Source organism: Odocoileus virginianus, chromosome 32, assembly GCF_023699985.2.
Source record: "Odocoileus virginianus isolate 20LAN1187 ecotype Illinois chromosome 32, Ovbor_1.2, whole genome shotgun sequence".
NCBI lineage: Eukaryota > Metazoa > Chordata > Mammalia > Artiodactyla > Cervidae > Odocoileus > Odocoileus virginianus.
The window spans coordinates 32,142,028-32,157,476 of record NC_069705.1 but is presented as its reverse complement, the minus strand read 5'-3'; the positions used below and the strand labels follow the sequence as shown (position 1 = coordinate 32,157,476).

Below are 15,449 nucleotides of genomic sequence, written 5' to 3'. Positions count from 1 at the left end.
TGCCTCTGAGAAAATGAATTCAGGTCCTGTGGGAAAGGAAGTACCGTCAAAGGAGTTTCTTCCACGGCTATTATTTCTCCTACTATAGCCTAGCCTCTGATTAGGATTAAATGTTATATTGATTCAATCCAGTGTTGTTTCAAGTACAATCTTGGCTGCATATTGTGTGGGAACATGACTTTGTTTCATCTCAGTGACAGTTGTCAGGCATTGTAAATAAAAATCTCTCTGACTTTAATGTGTCCCAGTAAGAAGTATATGAGAAATTCAAATAACTAATGCAATATTTGAGAAGAGTACATCTTACACTAATAACTTTTCTCCGGTATTTTATTTTTATTTAGTAGAAATGAAAGTTGCTGTAACACCTAACCCTTAAAACTTCTAGCATAGACATTAATTCACATGTGTCGTATTACAGTCACTGAGTGGAAGGTACTGAGATCTACAGCCATGACCTGGGTAATGTGCCCCGTAATTTCTGTTTTTGCTCTCAAACATGAAACTCATTAGCTTTTGTGCTTTCAATGCCCATGCACTGAACAGAAAGGCATTTAATTATTATAAGCAAGGAGGTGATTTTAATCTTTAGTGAAAAAAGAAGCTAAATGAGATCAGGAAAAGTTTTTAAAGTTGGCCTATAATTGCGCTGTAGATAACAATGAATCATCCTTTATATTATTTACTGGAGACCAATAAATGATATGTTTTATTTTAACAGGTAATTTGCTGCCAGAACTGTGCTTTTCCTCTAAAAGGTAAGTGCAGTTTAAGAATTATTATATAAAATTATCATGGTTTCTGATTTATAGCTTTGAAGAGCCTATTAATTTTAAAGTCTTGTGGTTGACAGCTGTGTTGTTCAAAGGCAAGGATATATAGTATTAATTATCTTAAGCTCCAGATTATTGTTCATGGTGGAGACATTGCATACAAAGGACAGACTGGCACTTTTTTCTCTTTTAGTAGGAATAATTAATTAACCTGGTGACTTTAAAAGAAATACCTGTTGAAGTAAAATACAAAGAATACAGTTTTAGTTTTGTTAATTTGCTTCAGCTCTGGATGGCTTTTGACAATTTTCATGGAAATTACCAGCCAATTGGAACTTGCCTGCAGTTTTTGCTACTGATCTTTCTTGATTGGTTGCTTAAGGCTTAGTCATTTTGAGGGTGAAAAATTGTTGTATCTTCTCGGTAGTATTTGACAATAACACTTTTATTGAATATATAGACTTTTAACATTTTGGTGTAATATATTGGGTTTAAGTATGGATTAAATTTTGTTGCTAATTCAATCTAGTATTTAAATTTTCAAGAATCCTATGAGGTTGAAAAGTAAACTAAATGCTTGAGTATAGCATATTCTATGTTTACTGTGTAACAGGAAGCAACCAGATCATGGTCTTGTGTCTCTGCTTGCCTGTCTCGAAGCATTCGGGCAGACAGTGAAATCATGACAGGGTTATTAATTACCCTAGCAGTAATTACCCTAGAAGTATGCCTAGTCTAGCAGGCATAGAGTCTGCTTCTTGATAAAGGTGTGGTCTTTGTCTTCAAATGATGCCCTTCAACACCTTGCATAGCAAACATTGATCTCTATTACCTATCTTGATTCCGTATCTCGTTGATTCTGTATGTTGGTTGCCGACCATCACATTTTTACCGTTACATTTGTGGATGCTGGACGGAGAGGTTCACTCTCTTTCAGCCATTGGGCCCTCTTGTGGGTTGTAGTAACCAAGTAGCTGTATGTGTAGCTAAGTTGTTAAAATGAGTAAATTCATAAATTATCACTTTTGCCACCTAATAGTTGTTTCTTCATATGCTTTGTATTTGTGTGGTCTGATGATCTCGGGCTGTGAGCCCAATTTATTGTGTTAGGACCCTCATGCCAGGTTATTTAGTAAGCAAAGAAAAGCATTTTGGAAAAAAAACACTGCTGCTTTTCAAAGCCCTGCACTGTTAGGATTGGAGCCGGTTAATAAGTGACCAAGAGATATTTTTCAAAAGCAGTTCAAATTCTCCCTTCATAGTGGGTGTTAGCTAATAATAATTTCAACAGTCTTGTTAATGTTTAATCTGAACTATATAAATGTGTGATATGTAAGTTACAGTCAGTGTTCAGATCACATTGCATGAAAACAAACAAAAGAAGTTAAAGTTTCAAGCATGTTCCAACACCCCACCCCCTCACATGCTGTGATGGAAAGAACATGGACTTTGGAGTCAATTAAAATTCATTTGTGCACCTAATCCCAGCTCTTACCCTCTGAACAACCTCAAATAAGCTCCTTAACCTCTCAGAAATAGTTTCACTGTTCTTCAAACTGGATATTATCATACCTACGACGCAAGCCTGCCATCAAGATGCCAGAAGGTGACTTGTCAGTTCCCTACTTTAAGAGTTAATTTCTTGTTATGGAGAAACTCCTTATTGCTCTATTTGATAAAGCAATAATTTTACAGTGTGCTTTTTCCTTCTTGTGTATTTTATGCCTTGGCTCTGCTGACTTGGTAAGATATTGAGATTTATAAACACAAGGGCATGGTCGGTGTCTTGCTCACTGTTTGTAGAGATGTTGTTATATTCTGTTGGTGGTGTCTGTGTGTAGACTCAGGGGATTGTTCCCAGGCATTTGTGGACACAGACAACTCTTATTTAATACTAGCTCTTTATATATCTTAAATATTTGTCTTTTCTTTGATGTTCCTACTTAAGGTCCCACATCTGCAGATTCAACCAGCTGCAGATCAAAAATGTTTGTAAAGGAAATTCCAGAAAGCAAGCTTGAATTTAGCTTAGCTCCAGATAGCAAGCTTGAATGTAGCTAAGCTCTAGAAAGCTAAACTTGAATTTTCTGTGCACTGGCAACTATTGATATAGCAAGTCCATTGCATTAGGTATTAAAAGCAATTTACAAATAATGCAGAGTATATAAGAGGGTATGCAGTAGGTTATAGGAAAATACTACACCATTTGACCTGAGACTTGAGCATTTGTGTGTTCTGGTATTCTAGGAGGTTGTGGATCCAGTTCCCCACTTGGATACCAAGGAACAACTGTATGCTGATGCTTGGAACCAGGGCCCTTTTTTTGCTTCTTTTATTCCATTATCTAGAGAAAAATCTCCTTTTTTGCAATGCTTTCTATTAAAACACTGCTGGGTAATTGGATAGTTAAATAGTTTAAATAGTTGAAAATGGTTCAATAGCGTTCCTAGGTAATATTTACATTTTAATGAGCTTTGTAATGGTCTAACCTAAATGCAAGGGAATATGATGACCTCTGTGGCAGTGGGAATCATTTGAGGCCATTAAGTCTTTGCCAGGCAGCCTTATAAACTATAAAGAGTAGGGTTGCTTCCTCTCCATCCTTACGGTAAAGCTCCTATGTGTGTGCACCATCTCATTCGTGTTCTTTCTTCCCCCTGTCTCACTGCCTGTAAAAAACTTTAAACTGACAGAGATTGATATCCAAGCCTCTTCTGAAAATTGTAAACACATTTTCCTCTGTATCCATTTTAAATATCCTCTGTTCTGTTCTCCAGCCCCTTGGCTTTATTAGTTTCTCCCAAACTTTAAGAATAATTTCCGTTTTTAATTGTGTTTACTTGTCAGAGATTTTCACATACCTTAGCCAAACAGTTCCATTAAGGTTGGAAGGTGTTATCTAGTGTTGCTCATCGGGAAATGAGATGAGGTTGCTTGGCTCATCAGGAGAGCAAAGATGGGTTAATGCTAGGGCTTTTGACATCCAATCCACTCCAGGTAGGCAGACATTATTCTATCACGTAAAAGCAATTTATGTGCTATTTTTCTTCTACAGATTTATTCATATGTATGGAGATGGGGGGAGAAAGAAAACCAGACAAAATGTACTGCATGTGGTAATGTGACTGAACTCTTCAATAAGTCAGACTTTCACCAGGCTACTTGCCAGGATAAACTCAGAGTTGACAGGGTGCTTGATTTTGGGGGGGAAAAAAAATTATAGTAGAAAACCTAAAACGAAAATACTTTACAAATGATAAGTAAGAAATTCATTTTAAAAATAGAGTTCTCTGCTTAAATAATGGAATATGTATATGACATTGCTAAGCTTTTTGACAAAATAGGCCCTGCTTGCTAGATTTTGCTGGACACAGTTAACGGATTCTGGCAAGAAAAGAAAAAAGAAAAAAGTGGATTCCCCAGAGAAAATTTTAATGTCATTCCAACTGCATTAATAATAAAGACTTAAATTATTGATATTTGTTTTTATCTCAAAATTTTATGTGGATTTATTTTCTGTTATTGCTGAAAGGCGACTGCTGGGTTCCAGTGCTTGCGGAAAATACCTTTTTTTTATCTCAGTTCTTTCATCTGCTTGAGTGTAAAGGTTTGCTCTACTTGAGCCAAAGCTTACCAACTGTATCTGTCATAACATGATTTTTCCCCAGTTGGCCAAATGGATGCTTTATCTGCTTCTTGATTAATTAAAAAAAAAAAAACTATGTTAATTTTGATAAGTTCAGATAGGTTAAATGATCATGAGAAGATTATTCTTGAGGTGATTATCCATCCATGCATTTAGTTTATCTCAAATAGGTTGCAAGTGAGGTAGGACTGTCTGTACATTATGAGGGATTGCAACTATATGAGAAACACTCAAAACTAAAGTTAACCTTTCTGAAAGAATTTCAATTTTATCATTCACTTTTTTCCTAGAAGACTGAAAAATCTTTTTCTTTACAATTATAATGCCCTCTCTTAACACTAACATTGTGTTGGTATACTATTGGGTTTCTCACCCTGTTTGATGGTCTTTCTTTTATTTTTGATCATTACTCCCAGTCATTTTCAATAACCATTAAGATGTCTGAAAAACACTGTAGCAAGTCCTCTTGGGTTATGAAAGTGAAAGTGAAAGTCACTCAGCTGTGTCCGACTCTTTGCGACCCAAAGGACTATAGAGGGCATGGAATTCTCCAGCCAGAACACTGGAGTAGGTAGCCTTTCCCTTCTCCAAGGCATCTTCCCAACCCAGGGATCGAACCCAGGTCTCCCGCATTGTGGGCAGATTCTTTACCAGCTGAGCCACAAGGGAAGCCCAAGAATACTGGACTCGGGAGCCTGTCCCTTCTCCAGGGGATCTTCCCAACCCAGGAATAGAACTGCGGTCTCCTACACTGCATGTGGATTCTTTACCAACTGAGCTATCAAGGAAGCCCTTGGCACTTCTTTCATTTCTGAATCTACCTCTATGTTTTTTCTAATACCTTTCAACTTGTGACATATTTTCACTGGTGATTTGATTATTGGCATATATGTGAAACCTAACTTTGAATCACTATTTCATGTAAATATTTAAAATATAAAATAACCTAAAATTTGTTTGATGGTTCTTTAAGGGGTTTCTCTCTGTGTAGAAAAAAACCCAAGAGTCATTCCTTTTTTTCTACATATTATTATTTGCCTTTATATGTTTATCTTGAAGTATAGGTTTGTCTCACTCAGTTTTAGGAAAGGATTTAGAGGCATCCCTGAACCACCTAGACTTCCCTGGTAACTCAGATGGTAAAGCATCTGCCTACAATGTGGGAGACCCAGGTTCAATCCCTGGGTCGGGAAGATCTCCTGGAGAAGGAAATGGCAACCCACTCCAGTATTCTTGCCTGGAGAATCCCATGGATGGAGGAGACTGGTAGGCAGTCCATGGGGTCACAAAGAGTCGGATATGACTGAGCAGCTTCACTTTCACTTTCTGGACCACCTATCTGTCCTCAGCATTCCCTGTGCTTAATTTTTTTTTTTCACTAAAACAAATACTAGCAGCATAGAAACCTCATACTGACAATAAGTATAGATACTAAAGGTTCTATAATTAAATGAATATAGGTAAACTTTTCTTTGGGCAATGAAAAAGTGTTTGTTCTAGAAAGAGTACCAGCTATAGCCAGTAGACTGGTAAATTTAAAGGAGAAAAAAAACAAATTGACCATAATCCAATCATGCCACCCCTTGAGATATTTCTGTGTGTTTTGACATTTCTGTGTGTTTTCCGACTTTTTGATGCATCTATTTAGACATAAAAATTTCATTACACCTGTGCAGGCATATTTCAGTCATTTTCTTAGATAGATTAATTTCCATCCATCTTTCCATCCCAAAAGGCACCAAGGGCCTCCCTTGCCCTCTGGCTTCTTTTGGTTCAGTGAGTGAGAGATGTCAAAAACGAGAAGGAGAGAGGGGAGGAAGAAGCAGGTTTTATTTCCCTGGTTCCCTTCTTCCAGGGTTGCCTCCAGCAACCTCAGCCAAAGCTCAGCTCCTCTCACTCAGCTTCCCCAGACAGTTCCCTGGGTTCTAGGAGCTGCTTGACAGGGATGCAGAGCTAACATTCTCCTGTGCATCCCTGTGTTACTGTGAACAAAACACATCTTTGTAAATAGTCCTTTCTTAAACTCAGAGTTGTCCTAATTTAAGCATGCCATCTGTTTCTAGTCGGAACATTGACTTATGCTATACTTTATAAATGATTTTATCACCTGCTTTTTATTGGGCTCTACAATATGTCTTTTTTTTTTTCATTTATTTTTATTAGTTGGAGGCTAATTACTTTACAATATTGTAGTGGTTTTTGCCATACACTGACATGAATCAGCCATGGATTTACATGTGTTCTCCTTCCCGATCCCCCCTCCCGCCTCTCTCCCTATCCCATCCCTCTGGGTCTTCCCAGTGCACCAGCTCCAAGCACTTGTCTCATGCATCCAACCTGGGCTGGTGATCTGTTTCACCCTAGATAATATACATGTTTCGATGCTGTTCTCTCAGAATATCCCACCCTTGCCTTCTTATTGGGCTCTACAATATGTCTTGAACATCCTGGCATGCCTTTCAGCATCATTTTACTGCATTCTAATCATTCTTGGGCCATGTACATCATAAATGGACATTTACTTTGTTTTCAGTGTTTTGTTACTAGAAAGCACCTCATTAGAAATGACTCATCGGAAAAGACCCTGATGCTGGGAAAGATTGAAGGTGGGGGGAGAAGGGGGCGACAGAGGATGAGATGGTTGGATGGCATCACCAACTCAACGGACATGAGTTTGAGTAACCTCCGGGAGTTGGTGATGGACAGGGAGGCCTGGCGTGCTGCAGTCCACGCGGTTGCAAAGTGTCAGACACGACTGAGGGACTGAACTGAGAAGGCACCTCTGTAGGTATATACATCCTTTCTATTCCCTTGGGATAAATTTCTGGAAGTGAACTACCAGAAGTAGTTTCCAAATATTTATATGTTATTATTGCTTCAGATCTGTAATCAAAGAATGCTCTCTATTGATTGATCATCCTTTGACTGTTCCAGCTCTGCACTACCTCAAGCCCTTCAGCAGTCACTTTTAAGTCCTACGGCTTGAGAATGAGACATCACATCTCCAGGCTCTAGGGATTCCTCTGTGTACATTCTAAGTTTTGTTTACTCAGAAGGCCATCAACCCACTGTTCTTAATTAGCAATAGCGGATCCATTATGGCTAGAAATCAGGTCAGGCAGAGACGTAGCAGCCTCTGCTGCCAGAGGGCTGTTCAGTGCTTGGGAGGGCATTTGGCTAGAAAGTCCTCTCATTACATCTGTCCAGGCTTCACTTATCCCAAACACCAGTTCTTCCCAGTTTGGGACAGAAAGCCTGTGTCTCCTGAAGAAGCAGAGGAGCAGAGAGAACCCAGCAGAAGAACAGTCGGGAATAAAGCTACTGACCATATTGGAGCATCTGTAGAGTTTGTTAATACACTGTGCCCTTTAGCAACTTCATGTTTAAGAGTCCAGTCACTCCCTTTTCTCACCCTCCTGCAATAACATAGGGCTGACCATCGTGGCCAGTCTTCAATCATGTAAACACCCAGCTTTATATTCTCAAGGAACTGAAGCAGTTGAAATATAAATAAAACAGAAATTCAGGCTTTTTTTTTTCTTCTTTTTGTTAAATAGAATTATAGATTGCACACAACTCAAGTACTTTATTTGTAGCTATAATAATGACCTAGGTGATACAAATTTTGTCACCAGAGTTATCAGCGTGTTTCTACATCTTGGCTAAAAGCCCAGAAAGAATAGATTTACAGACTGAAAATCTGGAGTGTTTTATAAATATTATAAGTACTCTTCTTACTGAGGAAAATGTGTATATGGGGTAGCAACTCTTACAAGGAAAATGTAAGATTTTCATATATATCATTTTCTCAAATATTTTCTCATCATTTCTGTGTTAGATTAACCAAAAAGAAATCGCTGTTCCTGGAAAACAAATAATAAGCAAATAAACGCAATTAAAATACCTCTTCTCCTCATGACTTTCAGTGTTTCAGAGATGTTTTTCAAACTTGATCTCCTCAGAAACTACACATCCTCAGACCTATTTTCAGAGGTCCCTGGATTCCCAAGCCAGGCTTCAACAGTACATGAACCGAGAACTTCCAGATGTTCAAGTTGGATGTAGAAAAGGCAGAGAAACCAGAGATCAAAATGCCAACATCTATTGGACCATAGAAAGAGGAAGAGAATTAAAAAAAAAAATCTGATTCTGTTTCATTGACTACGCTAAAGCCTTTGACTCTGTGGATCACAACAAACTGGATACTTCTCTAAGAGACAGGAATACCAGACCACCTGACCTGCCTCCTGAGAAACATGTATGCAGGTCAGGAAGCAACAGTTAGAACTGGACATGGAACAACAGACTGGTTCCAAATAGGAAAAGGAGTACGTCAAGGCTGTATATTGTCACCCTGCTTATTTAACTTATATGCAGAGTACATCATGAGAAATGCAGGGCTGGAAGAAGCACAAGCTGGATTCAAGATTTCCAGGAGAAATATCAATAACCTCAGACATGCAGATGACACCACCCTTATGGCAGAGAGTGAAGAGGAACTAAAGAGCCTCTTGATGTAAGTGAAAGAGGAGAGTGAAAAATTTGTCTTAAAGCTCAACATTCAGAAAACTAAGATCATGGCATCCGGTCCCATCACTTCATGGGAAATAGATGGGGAAACAACGGGAATAGTATCAGACTTTATTTTGGGGGGCTCCAAAATCACTGCAGATGGTGAATGCAGCCATGAGATTAAAAGACTCTTGCTCCTTGGAAGAAAAGCTATGACCAACCTAGACAGCATATTAAAAAGCAGAGACATTACTTTGCCAACAAAGGTCTGACTATTCAAAGCTATGGTTTTTCCAGTAGTCATGTATGGATGTGAGAATTGAACCATAAAGCTGAGCACCAAAGAATTGATGCTTTTGAACTGTGGTGTTGTAGAAGACTCTTGAAAGTCCCTGGGACTGGAAGGCAATCCAACCAGTCCATCCTAACGGAAGTCAGGGCTGAATATTCATTGGAAGGACTGATGTTGAAGCTGAACCTCCAATACTTTGGCCACCTGATGCAAACAACTAACTCATTTGAAAAGACCCTGATGCTGGGAAAGATGGAAGGCAGGAGAAGAGGATGACAGAGCATGAGATTGTTGGATGGCATCACTGACTCAATGGGCATGAGTTTGAGCAAGCTCCAGGAGTTGATGATGGACAGGGAAGGCTGGTGTGCTGCAGTCCATGTGGTCACAAAGAGTTGGACACTGACTGAATGAACTGAACTGAACTGAATTTCCTGTGAGATGTTTATACATAAGTATATATCTTTAAAATATTGATAATATCAGTGAAATCCTAATTAATCACCTTATAATATTGGCTGTCTTGCTATTTCAAATTGTACTGTTATGATTGATAAGAAGTCACAAAGGTGGGGAGGAAAGAAAGAGAGAGAAACGATGCATTAATGTTAAAGCCCCTTGAAACCCAAAAAGCTTTACTAACCGAAATTTCAGCGTATTTAGAATGTAGCAAATTGCGAGGAGAATTGACATGTTATTACATTTCAAATATTAGCACAGTCATGTAGAATTTACAAAAATCCCTGTGCTAAAATTCAGCAATGTCTTCACTTAGAAGTGCCAGTTTATTTTCAAATAAATGATATCATCTATTATATTGTTTCATGATAATATATTAGCCCTGTTATTTTGAACTGTATAGGCTATATAGTTTTATTTATGAATAGTTTTTTAAACCATCAGTGTTAATTTTCTATTTATATGCTGACAAATAATATTAAAGCAAAAGTAATTTAAGCTAAAATTAGGCATTTGTGTCAAAATTTGCTTCATATGTGACATATTGATTGCTAAATTTTGAGACAAACTTAATATTGGTTATTCTCCTAGCACTCAGAATCACAATTATATCTGTTTTTGAAACATGCTTGTGCCTCACCACTAGCTTTTCCATGTATTCAGTTAGCCATTAAGTGTCAAGGTTAAATTGTAGTCTAGCTGCTGAAATTAGCTTAGGAATTTCTGTGGAGAGTATGGACATTGGTCATGATACACATAAATATTTCTCAGTAAAACATACATCTCATTGTAATGTCTGGAAATGCAGAACTTACTTTACAGAAAGCATTAAGTAACCAAATGAATGTCTGCAATGGTTCACTGTGAATCACACAGGGATATGGAAGATGATTAAATTTCTAAGCATTTTGAGACTAGGACTTGCTGAGGTGTGAAGAGCTCTTAAATTCATTGTTGAAAGATCTTCTTGAGTATTTCTAGGTCCTTCTCAGGCTCTGGTTTCACTGTAAGATTCAGATATTTTGCAACATTATTCCTTATTAATAAATATTGCATGTGATTCTTCATGACTGTATATGGTACAATATTAGAAGTGTGTTAGAAATAAATATATTTCTAACCATTTTGCCTTCAAGTCTGCCAATCTGCTCCATACCATCTTTCTTGACACTGCTAAAATAATCTCTGCAAATTTTTTTCACTTGTTTGAAAATCTTCAATATTTTTCATGTCCTAAGGTCTTACATTGACATTTAATGCCCCTCTTGCTTAACCTGTCTTTCTAAACGTCAGCTTCCTACCCCATACGATGACCCTCTGTTCCAGAAAGACTTCTGCTCATGATGCTGAAACGAACCTTACTCATGTCAGCCTGTCGTCTAAGAATCTTTTTGTGCCCCGTCTCTAACTTTGTTATCCACCTCTGAGCCTCATTTCAGATAGGATACAGATCATCAATCCTTCACTGATTTTTATTTCTGATATTGGAAGTTGTTTCATATTCCTCTAATTAGATAACACATTTGAGGAGAGTGTAACTTCATATCTTATGTAGCATGTAGAATGATTTTAGTCTTATCATAACATTCAATAACTTGTTGCTGCATTAAAGCCTTAATTTTGATTTTATATTTATTACATTAAAGCTATTTATACTTAAAGATATATTTATGTTAAATGATATTACATTTTTTATGTGCTCTGTAATAGTAGTCTAGAATAATACCTCTCTGATTCCATGGAAAATAGAACACCACAAAATAAATATTTTGAAAGGAAGTAAGGAGACAGTTGTAAAATTTCTAAGGCATTCTGGAGTTTCAAATTAGCTGAAAAATACCAAAATATGGATGTTCCTTGTATGTAAGCAACTCCATTTAAAAATCTGCAAACTGCTCAGCTCCATACCTAATTTACCCAATGCTGAGTTTTACCTTAAGTACAAAATGCACAGACATGGAAAAGATATTTTGCAAAAGTAAAAATACCTGACTACATAGATATTAAAACACCTAATTTTCTGGGTACTACTTACCTTCAGTACAGAGAATTTATTACTTATGGGTGTAAATCAGGATAATTTCACACATGCCATAGATAATATATAATAAAATCTTGACATACTATATATTATTCACTTTGAGGGGAAACTGACCACTCCATGAAATTTGTTCAGGCCTCACCTCTGTGAATTATCTGAGAATGTAGAAAACGTTAGACAAATTCATTGTTGTGGTTTAGTTAGTTAGCAAGTCAGCCCAAAATCTTGGGTTTGGTGACGTAGAAGACACTTTTGTGTGAGAATACAGTTGCCCACTATGTCAGCCTTCATGTCTCAGAAATTTGTTCCTTTAGCAAGACCACTGCCCAGTTCCAAAGAGCCTTCTATCTGCCTGGTATTGGAGAACAGTAAGACAGATGGTATAACACATACATGTTCTCAAATATGCTTTATTTCTTTTGAGTTGGCAGTTGTAGCGTCTTTTATGATAAAAATATGCATAGAAGCTTGAGCTGGAGAAGTTTTACTACTCACTGATAGTAAAACTGAATAAGAATTTTGTTCTGAAAATGGACTAGAATGAAAACTTTGTGTGTAGTTAGTTCAGAAGCTTTTGAAGAACGACAGATTGAAACTTTCAAGTACACAATTTCAAGAAAGCATTTAGGAATTTTTATAATAGCAATGTCAACAGATCATTTAAACAGATGTAAATACACATTCAAAGGGATGTTGGCGTTATAATTAGAGTTTAGCCCTAGAAAATCTAGAGCATTGATATGATTACAATTTAACCATAGACTAATTAACATATTATTTGTTTTGACACTTTAGAGATCCTCTTAATTCATTTAGGTAACAAATTGTACAGTCTTAATTTCTTCTTCTTCAGGAAGAAACAAAGATAAAAGTGCTATTTCATTAGGTTCTGACCTCCGTAATGGCATTCTTATTAGTAAAATATGATAGAAGTGTCTTTAGGGTAGAAATGATGAATATTTATTTAGAAACTGGCTTTTGGCCAATTTTTCTGTACCCTGAAGGCATAAATATTACATACCAGAGTATTTCCTTTCCCATGCACTTAGGATTTCGTTCTCTACATTTTTGTGAAAGGAACTAGTATCTGCCTGGCGCTTTGGAGAGCTCATTTGTCAAAGGCTCACTTGCGGTTGGAAGCCATAACAGGCATTTCTATTCAATCATGAAATGTTAAATAGGTATAAATTTTGAGTAACCATCTCCAGTAAATAGTTCAAATGTAGGGGAGAGAGTGGTAACTAGTTGCCAAGATTTTGAGTGAGTGGTTTTTAAAGGTGAGGGAAGTAGTTAAAATGAAAATAACTTGTATCCCTGAAGTCAGTCTTTGAGATAGTGCAGAAAACTGGCAAGTGTTTTGAGAACATTCTCTGTGTTGTCTTTCCGTTTTCCTGTGGAGAATGCCACACCTCTCAGCATAATCACTATAATTGGTGGAACAGGTAAGTTGTATTATGGATGTTGATGCCACAGCTTGCTAAAGGTAAACACTGGCATTATGTTCAAAGCCCTAACATCCCTTTGAAAAAAATGCTAGGGTGGTTTCCATGCAGCAGAATTCCCCGATTACTCTTTTTTTTTTTTTTCCTTTTGACTCTCAATTGCACTGGATTGTCTGCAGCATTCACATCTCTAAATCATTTGTGAGTAAGGAGGGAACAGCTTGAGAAATATTAAATTTTCATCACGTTCACTTCTCTACTACGAGTCAACATTTACTTTGTATTTAATACTTACTGTGTTTTATGCCTTGTAAGTGAAAGTCACTCAGTTGTGTCAGACTCTTCCTGACCCCACAGACTATAGCCCACCAGGCTCCTCTGTCCATGGGATTCTTCAGGCAAGAATACTGGAGTGGGCTGCCATTCCCTTTTCCAGGGGAACTTCCTGACCCAGGGATCAAACCTGGGTCTCCTGTAATTTGGGCAGATGCTTTACAGTCTGAGCTACCAGGGAAGCCCCTTTATGCCTTAAGTATTATTATTAAAATGTCATATGCTCGTAAAACACAGGATCTGAAGATTTTTTATTTTATTAATTGACTTTTCAATAAGTATTGTGCATGAGTTGAGACTTTGCGAGTCATTTTGATTTTTATTAAACTTGACAGCATTGGTTGTATGTACTTTCTTTCTTTGAACTTGAAAACACACAGTGTTTTTAATGACATCATTCAATCTTCTTGGCATTATAGTTATTTTGGTATAACCACGCCTAGAATATAGTCCCCCACATCTAAACTCTGCACCAACCAGCTTTCTTGTTCTTTGTTTTCAAATATAGGGCACATGAAAAAATGATTATTGCTAAACCAAATTCACAGTCACCAATAAACCATGGACTTAAACATTTCATAATAGCTTTTAAAATTAACTATATCTCAGCAATGTAGATAAACATTTCCCAAAAAGCTGGTTCTGTGGATGTGAATAAAGTATGTGCAGTAAATACAAATGTGGGCTTAAAAAAAAATAGAAAAAAGGTAATTCCCTGTTTTAGAAACCGGAAACTACAAATAAGTAGTAGTAGGGAATGAGGAAAGAGAGAAATCTTTCTGGGGTTCAGGAGCTGTTTGATTATGGTAGGAAAGTTCTCTGGAGGAAGGAGCAACCCCGTGAAGCCCAGGGCCTAGATGACAGGAAGGCGGTCAGGTGGGAGAGAGTGAAGCCAGGCATCAAGAAGACATGGAGGGTCTGCCGCGTGCGGGGTGCGGTACCGCGTGGAGCAGGCCTGCATCTTGAAGATCAGAGAGTAGCGGTCATAATCCTCCAGGAAGATGAAATCACAGAGAAAGGCAAGATCTCAGAAAACCAACAGCGTTAGTGGAAAGTACAGTCAGTGCTTAAACGACTGCTGAGAGAGCAGGGTGACAGAATCGTAGGAAGCAAGAGGCTTGTGCGCAATATATGACGTCATGGATGTGAAAACTCCACGTCACCTCCCAGGTGATGTAAAGCTATGTGGCTCAGAAGAAAGGAGTCTGCGACTTTCGGCTAGCCCTTTCAAAATGATGTATGGGTAATACCAGGGAGGTTATAGATACAGAAACCAGTTGCATAAAAGCAGGCTAAGCTCATCTGGGGTAATGGGAGCAAGAATCAAGGGTTGTTAGTAAGAATTTACATTTTCTTCTCATTAGACCTTGAAACAGATTTCCTGATAGTCACATTAGCTAGTAACACAAATTCACATTTCAGTCATCATTCTAATGATTTATTTACAGTGTTCACACAATGACTTTAGTTATACTATAAATTGTAGTTAGGTATCTCAGCCTAACCATAAAACTGGTTAGCACTGTATATTTAAACCACAGTGTATCTGTATATATGGCAACAGTGTAACTTTGTTAGTAGAAATATTTTAAGAATTCATACCCAATATAAGCATAAATGTTTATAAGCCTATTGCATGTATTTCATGTTAATATATCATGTGCCTTATTAAGCATTCATGAAAATAGAAAGTAAAAAGAGATGAGACTAAAAACAGTTGTAAGTTAAAATTCTACTTTGCATACCATCATCCATGGATCGTCTGGAACACGCAGATTTGTGGGTTTTCACCTCACTTTAATGACTTGATTTACCACTGATGACCATCATACAATTGATGACCGTTATATGATCATATTGGGTTGGTCAAAAAGTTCAATTGGATTTTCCCATAAGATATTATAGGAAAACCTGAACAAATTTTTTGGAAAACCCAATGCATAGCCATCAT

General features: G+C 37.4%; 2 long non-coding RNA genes across 3 annotated transcripts in view; both read left to right on the top strand.

Moving 5' to 3' along the window:
* LOC139032612 (uncharacterized) overlaps window positions 1–15,449 on the top strand; it is a 1,302,716-nt gene that overhangs the window by 454,696 nt on the left and 832,571 nt on the right. Inside the window, exon 3 of the long non-coding RNA XR_011485176.1 lies at window positions 722–758. This is a non-coding gene — a long non-coding RNA (uncharacterized lncRNA). The remainder of the gene's footprint in view (window positions 1–721; window positions 759–15,449) is intronic.
* On the top strand, window positions 2,257–10,805 carry LOC139032611 (uncharacterized). Of its 2 annotated transcripts, none has more exons than XR_011485174.1 (2): window positions 2,257–2,379; window positions 8,382–10,805. It is a non-coding gene; the product is annotated as an uncharacterized lncRNA (long non-coding RNA). The 2 variants fall into 2 exon arrangements; XR_011485173.1 differs by having other exon boundaries at window positions 8,346–10,805.